Source organism: Protopterus annectens, chromosome 9.part0 (genome assembly GCF_019279795.1).
Source record: "Protopterus annectens isolate FY-2018-M chromosome 9.part0, PAN1.0, whole genome shotgun sequence".
Lineage (NCBI taxonomy): Eukaryota > Metazoa > Chordata > Ceratodontiformes > Protopteridae > Protopterus > Protopterus annectens.
Window position 1 is genome coordinate 985873059 of NC_056743.1, and position 15398 is coordinate 985888456.

Sequence of the window (15398 nt, forward strand, 5' to 3'; positions counted from 1 at the left end):
GTTTACTTAAAAAAAATTATTTTATCCAGTGATTCCTCCAGTCAAGTCCTAGCCACCACATCCCTAAAGAGCAGTAAATTTGACACTGACCATTTCCCAAGGGTCTGTCTTCCTAGCCAGATACTGACAAATGTGCAAACCATCCCTGTCCAATTGCTGAAATGGGAGAAACAAACCCTGCATAACCCATAATTACAGGTGGATATTATTCTGAAAAAGTTACACCCACCTACCCACCGAGCTGTCTCCCACATGCACCCACAAGTAATTGCACTGGGATCCCATTCATTTCTCCTGCCAGCCTGGTCGACATGGGGATACTGAGACAGTGTAGCAACTGCCTCATGTTCACTGACAACCCTCTTCTCCTAGCACATAATTTTTCTACTTGCAAGAAATGCATCTGTATCAGTAACCTGGAATCTATGCTCTCTCTTGTGCCACAGTCAGTACTCCTGACAAAGAGGAGATTGCCAGCACAAACACCACACCACCCACATCACATAGCCAAGCACAACATACACACACCTATACAGAGGTCCTCAATAAAACTTACCTAAACAGTAGAGACCTTCAAAACACACTCACAAACATTCCACACACAACACCAAAAACATCACAGAGAGCAGACAACACATCAGTGTCTCACAAACACAGACCATAAGGCATAACAATAAACTCACACAGCCCATAAAGCACAACAATAAACCAAATATACTAGTCATTGGTGACTCAGTTGTGAGACACACCGAAGTCCCCCTCTCCAGGCTCGACAAGGGGAAGATCACGGTCAGTTGTCTGTCAGGTGCTAGAATCTGCCACATCACGCATACACTTAAGTCTCTGCACAACAGGTACAGGTAAGACTCTGTCATTGTTCATGTTGGTGTGAATGACTTGAGATGTACCTCCCTGGACTATATGAAATAGAGACATCTTTGAGCTGTCAGAATATGTGTCCCAGGCAGCTATGACTCTAGCCCTAAGCAGCATCCTACCTTCACCAAGAAAGATACCACAATACCAACAAAAAATAATTGACTTCAACAATTGGCTTAGTTTTTGGTGTCATTCCAGGGGGATCCAGTATCTGTCTGACTGGAATGACATGGTTGACAGACCTTGATGTTTTGCCAGAGATGGCCTCCACTTGTCATTCCTGGGATTCAGGATTCTAGCCAAGGCTCTTGCCTCCCCCATTGTGCCTTTTTAGTCAATGTCCCAAAGACAAATCTTCCAACATAAAAGATCTGTCAAAAAGCAAATTGAAGGTCATGCTGCTGAACGCTAGGAGCCTTAACATGAAAAAGCACTCACTGAAGGCTCTCCTCACACTGGAAGATGCCGACATCTGTGCAGCCATGGAAACTTGGTTCAAAGCTGTGGAAAGCACCCCTGCCTTACCAGGCTATACCTCATTCCACATATTCTGACCCCAAATTGAGGTCCAGAAGTCTAAGGGTGGAATCTATCTTCATTAAGGATAGGTACACCTCCAGACTGGTTTGCCAGCATGATGCACTAGAACTTTTCCAGGTGCAATTTACAATTGGCAAGACACCCATCCAAGTTATAGCCAGCTAAAGACCCCCTCCATGACTCAGGGCACCCACTCCTCCTACCTGGACCTACTTGACTCCATCAAGGTAACCACACCTTGATACTTGGTGACTTCAACTACCGCACCAGAGACTGGGTTTACTATTCCTGCTCTAATGCACTCCAACAAAGAATCCTCAACTTCATCAATTCTAACACACTAGACCGGCTTGTCTCATCCCCCACAAGGAGAGATAGCATTCTAGACTTGGTTCTCACCAACATGGGTGACTGCTGCACCACCCCCATAGTAAGTTCTTCCCTGGTGAGATTAGACCATCGGTTTGTCTCATTTGCAGTGTCTATAACATCCACCCCCCCCCCCCAAGCCATAACCAGGCTAAAAAACTTCTCAAAAACTGACTACAACCTTCTAAGGGAGGGTATCAGTAGCTTCACACCACCAACCCCTCAGAGGATGCAGACAAATATGCTGAACAGTATGCCAGTGCAGTATACAAGCACCCGTACCACAACTCAGCCATACCCAACTCCTCCAGGAAACACAAACCTAATTAACACCGAATGCGTCATAAGAGACCTTGGGACCCAGGTGGACAGTAGTCTCTCCTTTGATAGTCACATCGCCACAGTAGTCAGGAAGTCCTTCTACGTGGCACACCTCATCATAAAAGGGTTCTCATCCAGGAAAAAAGAGGTCATTGTTCCCCTCTACTCATCACTCATTAGACCCATTACAGAGTACAATGCCCCTTTTGGAATGTACCTCACAAGACATCTGCAGCAGCTGGAAAGGCCACAGAAGTGCCTCACAAAGAGGATTACTGGCCTCAAACAAATGCCCTACACTGACCGCCTCAAAAAACTCCAGCTTTACTCCGTAGCATATTGCCTACTCCGAGGTGATATCTGCCTAACATATAAAGCTATGTGAAACCCAGAGCTGTTGGACATGCTACACCTAAAGAAATCCCAATCCCTCTGAGCAACATGCTCTAGGGACCTAAACCTTGTCACTACAATAAACAGGACACACTGGCGGGATAGATTCCTGTCCCAGAGGCTTCCTATACTCTGGAACAAGCTACCCATCTACGTCAAGCATAGTTCTTCATTAGCACTCTTCAAGAAAAATCTTGATGAGTGGATGGGAAATAGGAAATACACCCTGGGATCACTTCTGCGTCTCTGCTGGACAGTGGCACAGGAAAATAACTTTCTTGGGTGGCGTAAGCTATGGAACCTTGCTGGCTAGGCTTACGTAGGCCCTTGGGCCGATAGCCTAGTACCTACCTATAAACCTATGAACCCATCTGGTGGACATCCTCTATCAACAGGCTTTACAAGAAAAGGAAGAAACTGTTGTCCAAGGGTAAAAAGGCACAAATCCCCAAACTGGAAAAACTCTCTCCTTAGCCTCAACAAGCAAATTAGATAACTAGTGAAAACCTCCAAAGCCAGTTATAAATTAAAACTAGCCTCCGAAACAAAGGCTTACCACAAAGCCTTTTTCAGTTACATCAGAAACCTCCATGGCAAAGCCCAGGTTTGTTCCAAATTAGTTCTTAATGGTACCACTTACACTGATCCTGTTGACTTGGCCAACCTGCTAGCAGATAGGTTCAGTTCAAACTTCACCCACCTGTCCCTCCAAAGGGCCCATTCAACATTCTCAATACTTGCCCTGCACCTCACATCTCCGCAGATCAAGTGTTAAAGGCCCTATCCAAGGCAAAGAACACAGCTTCCATGGGACCTGATAGTATCCCAGGCTGTACTCTGCAACATCTCCAGCAAGAACTAGCCTTGCCATTGAGCACCCTATTCAACCATAGCCTAAGTACAGGTTTCATTCAAGCAGAGTGGAGAACTGCAATTGTCATCCCTTTGCACTAAGGTGGTGCCACTACTGACCCTAGACACTACTGCCCCATTAGCTTGACAAGTCTGATCTGTAAAGCCATGGAGCATATTATTATGGACCTTGTAAACAAGGACATAGGCAATCTCCAAGCATTTGACCCCACTCAGTTCCGATTCATCAAGGGCAGATCTTGCCTGTTGAACTTGGTTGACTTTTTTGAGACTGTCACCAAGGCACTGGATGAGGGAAAGTCAGTACATACAGCTTACCTTGACTTGGCCAAAACCCTTGACACAATCCTCCACTCAGGCATCATCAAAAAGCTAACACAACTTGGCGTAAATCCCTAGCTCATCAGATGGGTGGCCAACTGGCTCACTGATAGGAACCACAAGGTCAAAACAGGTGCCACCACCTCAGACAGCAGACCTGTCACTAGTGGTGTTCCCCAGGAATCTGTCCTGGGACCCCTATTGTTTGGCATCTACTTCTCAAAGATCCAGGCAAAGACAAAAGGCCTGTGGCTGATCAAGTTTGTGGACAACTGTAAATTGGGTGCTGTCACTGACTCTCCAAATGATGTTAACATATTTCAAGAGGGTATCACAGCAACAAATGACTGGTGCCAAAGTCATGGCCTTAAGTTAAACTCCAAAAAATGTGTTATCATAAAATTCGGCAAAAACACGGCCCCTAGTGATTGCCACATCAACGGCAACCCCCTAAGCACACAACCTGTGGTGAGAGACCTGGGTACACAGGTTGATAACAATTGACCATCATGTAGCGGCAGTAATCAGAAAAGGCTTTTACTTGGTTCATCTCATAAGTAAAGGGACTGCATCCAGAAAAAAGGAGGTTATTACCGTTCTGTACTCCTCCCTCATTAGGCCAATAATTACAACAACAATGCCCTGTTTAGTATGTACCTCTACAAACACCTGCACCAACTGGAAAGGCCATAGAAATACCGCCACAAAAAGAATCCATGGCCTCCAACACCTGTCCTGTGTGGACAGGCTCAAATCACTATCACTCTACTCAGTATCATAAAGATTGCTCAGAGGTGATCTGTGTCTCACCTACAAGGCAATCTGGACCCTGCTCTACTAGAGATGCTCCATATCCATAAGTTTAACTCCTCACGCATTACCCAATTAAAAGGCTTAAATCTAATATGTGACATTAACAAAACCTGCTGGACAGACAGGTTTGTCTCCCAGAGGGGCCCTGTCTCTGGAACAGACTCCCCATACACATCAAACAAAGTATGTTATTGACCTTCTTTAAGCACAACCTTGATGAGTGGATGGGAAACCACAAATCTGTCCCAGGGGTTCCACCTGTGTCCCTCACTGACAGGGGCAACAGGTGCTGACTGAGGTTTCTTTTTTGGGGATAAACTCTTGCCTAGGCTTGTAAGGGCCCCAGGGCCATTAGCCTAGTAATCTCTTATGACTATGATCAGTCCCTCAGCACATCCCCAGTTTGGGTCACTAGTAGTTACCTAGTATGATAGAAATCAGTCATGATAGAGTAATCTTATTAACTGGTTAATAGACAGATAAATAATCCACTGCTGTTCTACTAGTAATATATATAAAACCATTTTGCACAATGATTTAAAGCAATAGTTTAATTATGTAATTGTGATAACTTATGGAAAATACCTACTTTTAGGCATTTGACTACTTTTAAATAAATGTATATCTCCCATCTCCACCCACTATGGAACTACATTGATGTGTACAATCTCACATTTAAGGGTATTCATAGGTGCTCACTTCCTGAGTACCAATTCCTTCTCTCGGTACAAAGCACAACTGAGTGCACATTTCTCCTGTATCCTGTACATAAAATTTAAAAACTCATCCGTGACTTTCTGCCTATTACTTTTTATGTGATAAAAAAATTATCTACCACAATTTCCCTGGTCACACTTTGACCGCTACCCACAACAAGCATCCACAACCACAACAAACCTTTTCTGTTACACTTCTGTTGAGCTGTAGTGTCTAGCTCATCTGTGAAACAGGGACATAACATTTACTCTTACAGAACCAAGCACAAATCATAGTAACCATTTATTTTAATAATGTTTCAGTGTTATTCACCAGGTAATTAAGTATTTTTTCATGAGATAGGATTCAGTGAAATGTAATTTATTGCCTCCTACTGGACTATTATTTAAATTAGTTTCACATTCAAGTTACTTAAATAATTGCCCTCATTTTGCAAAATCATCTTGTGAACAATAAATAGAAAATGTTGCTACCTGTAGTCGTGGGATCATCATAAAATAGTATACTCACCTCCTGGTGTTAAAGTATTTAAAACGCTCATTGGCCCGACTCTATATTTCACATGACAAATGCAGCCCTGTAGTACCGATAATTTACAACAAACCCCTCAAGCAGAGTATTTTCTAGAGCTTTACATTAACTTATAATTGCCACGTCCATGTTCAGAGCAAAATGTTTCTGTCCCACTCCAAACACACAGTTCAACCGACATTGGAAATTTTCTCTAGCTTATGTTGACACTATAGAATTACAGCATCCAATAGATGCTTTACTGTATTTGTGGGGGTCTACTTTGAAATCCTGATGCCCATATAACCAACATTCATATACGCAAGACAAAAATAGCCAAAGATGAAATACCTGAATGGCGAAATTTTCCCAGGGTAAATAAACACTTGCCCAACATGCCCTTTTCTCCACTGTAGTGTGATCCTGGAGTTGGTATATATAGATAGGGTGAGGCTGGGGTTGCAGCAGGTGGGTTTTACTTACCTCGGTGTGTGTTTCGTTTGCATTTGGGCAAGTGTTTATTTACCCTGGGAAATTTTGGGGTATTTCATCTTTCGCTATTTTCGTCTTGCGTAAATTAACATCAGTTATATGGGCATCAGGATTTCAAAGTAGATCCATTTGTGGGTGAAAATACTACAAATATGAACACTGCTTTTATCTTCCAAAGACAATCTTATAAATGTCAAATGAATTAGATAGAAAGATTAGATACATAGACAGACAGACATACACACAGATAAATAGAAAGATAAACATCCACAGTGTAGTAAGTAACAATTTCTTCTGACAGTTTCTCAGATTCAAATCAAAACACATTTTCCACCGAGGAGGATTTGTTTTACTTTGCAAAATCATCTTCTCTGTCAGGCAAGAAAATGTTTCCTGCTTGAACTTGTGATGAATCGTTATAAAAATTGTTGACGTTTTGGGTCAGAAGACTGAAAATACTAACATAGCTTTTAGTCTGATAATCTAGCAATAACCCACGCCTGGGTGTGGGTAATGCTGGATTTACCCATGGTTGGTGTGGTTTGGTCACAAGGGCGAAGCCCGAGTGGCCAAACAAAGCCAACCGTGGGTAAATCCAGCATTACCCACACCAGAAGTGGTTATTGTTATTATATAATGACATTATTTAAGAAAAAAAATAATTACTTTTCTTAAATAATGGCATTGTATAATGCCTCCTTGCTGCCCTTCCGCAGCTGTCTGGTATTCTGCGGCAGTTCTGATGTACTGCACATGCATATGCATAAAGGAGTTTAACATAGCAAGACAGCTTTAAAAAAAGCAACGGAGATTCTCCGTTGCTTTTTTTAAAGCTGTCTTGGTATGTTAAACCCATTTAACATAGCGAGACAGTTTTGAAAAAGGCAACGGAGAAAGCAAGATCTCCGTTGCTTTTTACAAACTGTCTCGCTATGTTAAACGAGTTTAACATAGTGAGACATTGTGAAGCAATGGAGATCTTGCGTTCTCCGTTGCTGTAAAAAAAGAGTTATAGTAATGGGAAAAGTCCGGGTGACCGGACCTTTTTCCATTACTATAACTCTGACTTACAACGTGCACGCTGACCAATCAGTGTGCACGTTTTTGAATATTAATGGGGGGTCGTTGTATAATGGCATTTCCTTAACTCTAGGAATCTTAAATATTTTCATTTGAAACTTTCAGATATAACCACTTTTTAAAATATGCCATAAATGTGACAACCTCATTTTCTTTTTGAAATCTACTTCTATTTTTGTAATCAAAATGACAATATGAATTTGTTTTGCAAAATCAGCCTCCTAACTGGATGTGACCATTTTGATTGTCATTGTCTGCTTGAAGTAAACTAAGGAACAAAAACGTGAAAAAAGTGAATGATTTTAGTTGTATCTACTAAAAAATAAAATCACTGTCAAAACCTTTTTCACTTTGGCAACATGACAAGAGAAAGACTACAAGTAGCAAATAGAAGGAGAAGCACTCAGACTTACGGAAATACTGTTTGGGAAAATGATGGTGAGGTACTAGAATGTGTTACTAAAGCAAATGATGGACTGCTGATTAACAAAAGGGTTCCAGGGTAACAGGAAGAGATGGAGGAAGGTGACAAATAGATACAACACTCAGAACAAATAATATTTTTACCATTAGTTTTCATGTGTGTTCATATACATGCTTATAAACTTACAAGATATAGGAAGCCTGGTTTGTTATTTCCTAAATTCCCTCAAAGAATTCCCACCATTCACTACATAGTTATCTTGATCTCATTAGTGTTTATTCATGCTTTCTTGCCAACTTAAATATGTCTGAGGATTTAATAACATCCTGAATAAGAGACACAGGATCCCTGGTAAAAAGGCCTAGTGGTCGCAATGCAGTACACATTAGCTACAATCAATCAGGAAAGACATCGTTATAGGCTAATTTCTATCTAAATGAATCACAGATAACTACTGTGACGTGCAGATCAGCACTTTCATGGTAGTTAACTGTGGTTGGTGGCCACATCGGAAAGGCAGAAGCACTTCCCCTCATACACTCTCCAATACACGTGTGGACACCTACACATTCACACACATACCCAACCCACCCACACACATACCCACACACATACCCACACACACACACACACACACACACACACACACACACGCACACGCACACACACACGTGCACACATGCGCACACACGCGCACACACGCACACACACACACACGCACACACTCACCCACACCCACAGACCCTAAACTTGCCCCTGAGTTTTCTACATGTCCTGTTGTCTCCATTTCCTGCCCTACTGGATCACAGAAATTTGCAGTCAAACATTATGCCAGACATTAGAGTTGTACATCATATCCTGTCCCCCAGATGTCTAGCTGTTCCAGATCCTGGTACTGCTAAGGTGAAATTAAGGCATGGAGAAATATCCCTGCTGTCTAGTGTTCTCCCCACCTCTGATTCCAATGCTGCTATAGTGTCATTATAGCACGAAGAGATATTTTTGGTGTCTAGTGTTGCCCAATCCCCTGATCCCTGTACTGGTAAACTGCCCTTAAGGTAAGCAGAGATATCTCTGGTGTCTACTATTCTCTCATACTTGATCTCTGTACTGGTAAAGTGGCATTATAACATGATTAGGTAGAGGTATCCGTGATGTTCAGTGGCTAACCCCGATCCTAGTGCACATGTCCCTGGTGGCAAGTGTTTTTTGCCGGCACAATTCAGGTTGCAGGTGTTGCTCATTTACATAATGGTGTGTACAGGTATGGCAGCCCCCACCCTCACCACACACACACACACACACACACACACACACACACACACACACACACAAAATGTTCCCCCAATGAACCCCACACTCCTGAACCCACTTACTGATGAACCCACTTACTGATTTTTGGTGTATTCAGTTATGGAAGCCAGTCCGGGCTCTTCCACTTTGCGCGATGGACAGAGGTCTAACTCTGCCGGCATATACAGGTCCGAAAGGGACAGTTTTGGGCAGCTCACGGGTCAACTCACAGCCCTTATCAATCTTCTAACACCTTTAGGTCAAGGTATAAATAACATCATCGTGGAACAACGGGAAATTCTGAAATTGGTTACTAACTCCAAAATGTCTCCACCTGTAGCTATTGACTCAGTTGGTACAGACCCATTTAAAGTCCATACGGAGAAAGAAAATAGCAACGGAACTGACTTTCATTGTACTCCAGCAGTTTTACGTGAAACTGCTTTACATCCACCCACGGTTTCACCTCGGTGTTCTAACGAGGGGAAAGCTCAACCCACATCGACCTTTTTGGAATGGATACACACCAAACCTAAATTTTTGTACGACGAGCAGGGGGCCTGACATGCAGGGGACAGGCGCAATTATTTTGAAACACAGCGCCTTCTTGAAAATGCTCTTTACCGATATAAAACGTTGGAGCTGGACAATTTGTATCTGACTGAATGCCTCAGCAAAGGCATTGTGCCTAAAGGTTTGAGAGTGTATAAATATCCTAACCAGGTATTTCCTGGTAGTGAATTTCATAAGGATCTAATTGTAGCTTTTGATCAATGTGGTTTAAGTATTGTTAAGGCTATTGTGAAGAAAAACAGTAAGGAAATTTTAAAACTACAACATGATATTTCTAACTACCATAAATGTATTACTGAGGATTTATTATTTGATGCTGCCAAATATTATGATATAAGGAGGGAAGTTGATCAACACTGTGAAACAGTGCTCAATCACAAATACAAGAAGCTAAGGAGGGATATTTTAGAGTATCAAGAAGGGCGGCAGTACCCTAATCCCCCACACAACAGATGGCACACTGATAACTATAACAGTGAATATCCAGTCAATAGAAACGTTCCAGATCCTATAGTCTTGGATGACCAGGAGGGGGAGGTGTTTTCTACAGAACAATTACAGGGAGAGGGGTACGAGGGGGAATTTTTACCCCATAGGTCTGAACGTATACGTCAGCAGGGACACCAGTCTACAGAGGACCATCATCCTTTAGACAGAGCCCCACAGGAGCAGAGAGGGGGAGGGGGGCCAGCCCGAGCATGGAAGAAAAACAGGAGACAGGACTGGTAGAAGTAGAACAACATGTTATAACCCCTTTAGGTGAATATTTTATGCATACTAAGGATAACTATCATATTTACAACTATAGTGATTTCCCAGTTTCTGACGCTTGTTTCCAGCTTTTTACCAAGGGCTTTAAATTTGTCCCTAACAGACGTAGCAATTTAGTACATACCATCCTGGATTTGAAACTGTTTATTCGCAAGCTTAATTTGGAAAATCTACTGGGAGCTACACCTGGGACCCCCAGTCTACACTTAAGAAAATCTAGTACTTTTAACCCCCCACTCCACCCACAGCTTAAGAACTTGGAACACAGAATTGAGACAAAATTTAGGAAGGAATTGGCCAAGGATAAATATGTGGCCAATTTAAGCCTGGAAGAAAACACATTACTACAAGAACTAAGTAAAGATTCCTCCTTGAGAGTTATGGAACCAGACAAGGGCGGTGGAACCGTATTAATGGATCAAAACCTGTATCAGGCAAAGATGTATAACATCTTACATGACTACGACAAGTATACATCTGCTTCCATCAATGAAATTAATTTGTCCTATCGCAAAATAGACTTGGCAATCAAAGATCTGGTTGATCAGGAGGTCATAGAAATGGATACCTATACCTACCTCAATAACCCCGATCCTAGGGTACCCTCTATTTTTGGGGTGCCCAAGATACATAAAAATCCTCAGGACCCGCCCTTGAGACCCATTGTAGCTGCTCAAGGGTCCAAGACACACAATATTTCCAAATATCTAGACTGGAAACTCAAGGAATTGTGGGGAAGGCAGGACTATATTCTTAAAGATTCAAACATCCACACCCATTTATTTGAAAAAGAAATAGTATTCCTATCAATTGATGTTGTTGATCTTTTTTCAGTTATTCCTAGTGACATAGGACTGGATTGGGTGGAGGAAGCTTTGTGGGAGTGTCCTCATATTACTAATAACGACGTCCATACAGTTACTGAACTATTAGGATTGGTTTTGAAAAACAACTTTGTTTTCTTTGCTGGTGAATATTTTCAACAGACGGCCGGAGTATGTATATGTGGGAGAAGAAATTTGTTATGAATAGTTCCTTTTCTAACAATTGGAACTATTATTGCAGATTTCTGGATGACATATGCATTTTTTGGAACGGACCAGTGGAGGGCATTGAAAGCTTCATTGAGTATATACACACTACTATGACCTTCCTAAAATTTACCCACCAAATATCCTATCATAGTGTCAACTACTTGGATGTGACCTTTACTAAGGAAGGGGAAGGGGTAAAATCTTGTATCTATAGAAAACCTACTTTCTCCAACGGTTATCTACACTACCTGAGTTCACAGTTTGTCTGAATTTCACGGATGACCTCCTTGGATGTGGACTTTAGATTAGAATGTGACACCCTGAGATCTTTATTTTTAGAAAGAGGTTACCCTATTGATTTGGTCCAATCAGTACAAGATGAAGTCATGGCTGCACGTGATACCAGATTTAGCCCCATTTTGGGTAAGAGGTGCGGAGAGACTGATAGTTGTTCCCGTAAGAATACAGAGGGGATGTTTTCTGGTAATTTTACTTTTATCACCGATTTTAGCATCAACGCTTCTCATATTAGGAACATAGTGGAGAAAGAATGGCAAATGTTTCAGGAACTTACAGATTTAAATTCATTTAAGGACAGGGAATTAAAGACTATATATAGAAGAGGATTCAACATGAAAAGGGTCCTGGAACAGCATGAGCCTACATTTCAGTCTTCGTAGAAGAGAATCGAACATACAAATGTGGGCATTGTTCATCCTGTAAATATCTAGTCCAGGATAATCATGTATACCTGGAGAGTAGAAACAGGGACATCAAGGCCACAGGGTACTCCAATTGTTTGTCCACCGGAGTAGTATACTTGGCTATATGCCAAATATGTCCGCGCGGCATCGCAAACCACAATTAAAATATATGAACATCAATACGATATAGTTAAATCTAACATTAAAAATGCATTATTCAAGCATACTACTGAATGTGAGGGAGCCAAATTTTTGTATTTTGTAGTTGAAACTGTCCCTAAGGACACAAGAGGTGGACCCTGGGAGGTCAGGTTAGCTCATAGGGAGACCTATTGGCAGATCCTCTTAGAGTCCAACCAAGCTCCGGGGTTAAATGAATTTATTTCTATTGTACCTTACCTAAAGCATAAGGCAAGGCGTATTTAATACATACTTTCAATATATATAAATTATACATATTTTAATGTTCTTTAATAACATAAAAATGTATGTTTTGAACCTAGGTTATTTACTTACTTATTTATTTATTTTGGTTCATGGTTTTAATTTTACATATACCAAAATAATAATCACACAGGTGCGATTAAGAGAGATTAATAACATACTGTAATTCTATTCAGTATGATTATTTTAGTATTCAATAAGCATTATGCATACCTATTGTATTTTAATGGTTGTTCAAGATATCTTTTTTACAAATTTGGTTAATTATATTATTGTATAATTGATTGATTAATTACTGTTTAGTATGTGTATTATTTAAATCACAGTGTGCTTTGTGATTTTATCTGAGGAAGTCGTGCTGATCGACGAAAACATGTGTGATATATTTTATATTGTTTGCACGTTAATAAATCGTGGTTTTAGTTTACCTTATTGTGAGTTTGCTATTTGCTGTGCTGTGGTGGTCTCCGGACTGGATTTGCTGTTTGGTTTTTGGTGTTTCGAGAGTTTTTACAGCGTTTCAGATTTTTGGTGTATTCACTTACTGATGAACATACACATGCCTAGCCAACCCCCTTGCGACCTCTAGGCAGACGGTCTCACATACACTCACACATGCAGCCCCTTATGTACACTCAAGCACACAAACTCTACCCCACCATTAAACTCCTCAGTAAATTCCTGTACTACGATGGATAAATATGACAATTTGGCAGTGCTGACTACTATGAAGTGCAAGGAGTGGCAGTGCTAATCTACATAGCCGAATGATTCCATGAATTGCTCATCACATAGATACCTTCCTAGCAGAGCTATATCATGGTCAAATGGGGCTCTTGGTAGGGTAATGGATTAGGGCCCGTCCCAGCAGCACCCCCAGCCATTCCAGAGTCCCATTCCTTGCCTCTTTCTCCCTGTTACCATGCACACTACTCAAACCTGTCAGTGTGCATACTATTTTCTTCTTTACTTCTACAATAATTACAGAAATTTTAAACTTGTATTTCAAATTTAACAGCAGAAATACTGACAGCCATTTGCTAAACAAAATAATACAGTCTCACAATGAAAACAGACTTTGCATTTAAAATAAGAATCTCTGTCCTAGAAACTCACATTCATTGAAACTGCATTGAAATTCACATTCAAAGAAAATGCATCTGGCAGATTAAGTTTAACTTTGGGCTGTTTTCAAACCACAGGCCCCTTTCAGACATTTTTTCAGACCATGCTGACATGCATGTGTTCTCTGATGCACCATCCTGTTTGTATTACATTATATTCCTTGTATAATACAGCACCCCTTTTTAGAGTGTGTTTTAAATTTGTAGGTTTGAACATTTTTCCAGTAAGCAATGAAACAAAACTTATGAACCAATAATGACAAAACTAGGGTGTATATTACGTTATCGAAAAGCTGTAATATCGAACGGCTTTTCATCGACCCGTAAAAGTCGAAGTCTCATAATAGCAAGCACCAGAATGAGTGAATTCTTTTCCTGGGAAAGAAACCGCTTGGCCGTCCTTGTGAGTTTGCCCTTTTCCCCACTGTAGTGTGATCTCGGAATTGGTACATTTAGTAAGGGGTGTGTATGTGTGTGTGTGTGTGTGTGTGAGCACAGCCCCTCAAATTGGGGGGGGTGTGAGGGGTGAAGCCCCCCACTTTGTTATGTTTAAAGTAGTGTGTAGTTTGTGGTAAGGCTAGTGATTTCTTTCCCAGTGAAAGAATTCGCTCATTCGGGTTTTCGCTATTATGAGAGTTCGACTTTTACAGGTTGATGAAAAGAAATTCGATATTATGGCTTTTTGATAACATAATATACACCCACAAAACTACCCATTATAGAATATTTCAACCAAAAATGCCACTCAAATATCTATCATTACAATCCACTAATATCAATCAATATACACAATCTCTGCAGAAGTAAAAGTCATCTGAATAACTACAGAGTAAAGAGCTCTATAACTAATAAAAAGTTGCTGCTGGCAAACACCTTTACATTTTGGTGTTTCATGTACAAATTCAGTGCCTGCTGCCCTTGTAGAATAAACTGCCCATGTTACATTAAAAAAAAAAGGTAAGCTGGTGATATTGCAATAGGGATTGACTGCCAAACTGGCAACAGGTTCATAGTTACTAGGCATCTCATCCAAAGGAGGACACACTCAGGAGTACAGCACTCCACCCCCACCCCCTTTAAAGGGGACACTGCAATGTCAACACTTCATCTACATGGTGTGGAAGTAGAGCCCTCAGCCTTCTGCACCAAAGACAAGTATGCTACATGTTTTGCAACTGACACTGCTTTTAAAATTTACAGCACAAACACTGATGATGGCCACCTACTAAACAAAACAGTTACACACTGATAACAGACTTAGCGTGAACAAACTTCTCTTCCATTGAAACTCAGCATTCCTTGAAAATGCACAGAAACTCAACAGTCTTTGAAAATGCACATAAACTCAACAGTTCTTGAAAATGCCCTGAAACTTAACAGTCCTTGAAATGCATTTGCTGATGACAGTTTGGCAGTTGGTGTAGAGGATTCAGGCTCTAAGGTCCTGTAATGACAGGACAGGGTTTGAGCCTAAATTAGTTAAACAACCTACCATCCCTAACTGGGAAACACACACACACACACACACACACACACACACACACACACACTCACTCACTCACTCACTCACTCACTCACTCACTCACTCACTCACACACACACACACACACACACACACACACACACACACACACACACACACACACACACACACACACACACACCTCTATGATGACCCCTTTTCCAGATTTGTCTGGATTGGCAACAGCATAACTCAATAATA

At 41.2% G+C, this 15398-nt stretch overlaps 1 protein-coding gene across 1 annotated transcript in view; it reads right to left on the reverse strand.

The window, feature by feature from the left end:
* Nucleotides 1–15398, reverse strand: part of ERBB3 (erb-b2 receptor tyrosine kinase 3) — a 708562-nt gene that overhangs the window by 48864 nt on the left and 644300 nt on the right. The gene's annotated exons all lie outside the window — the stretch shown is intronic.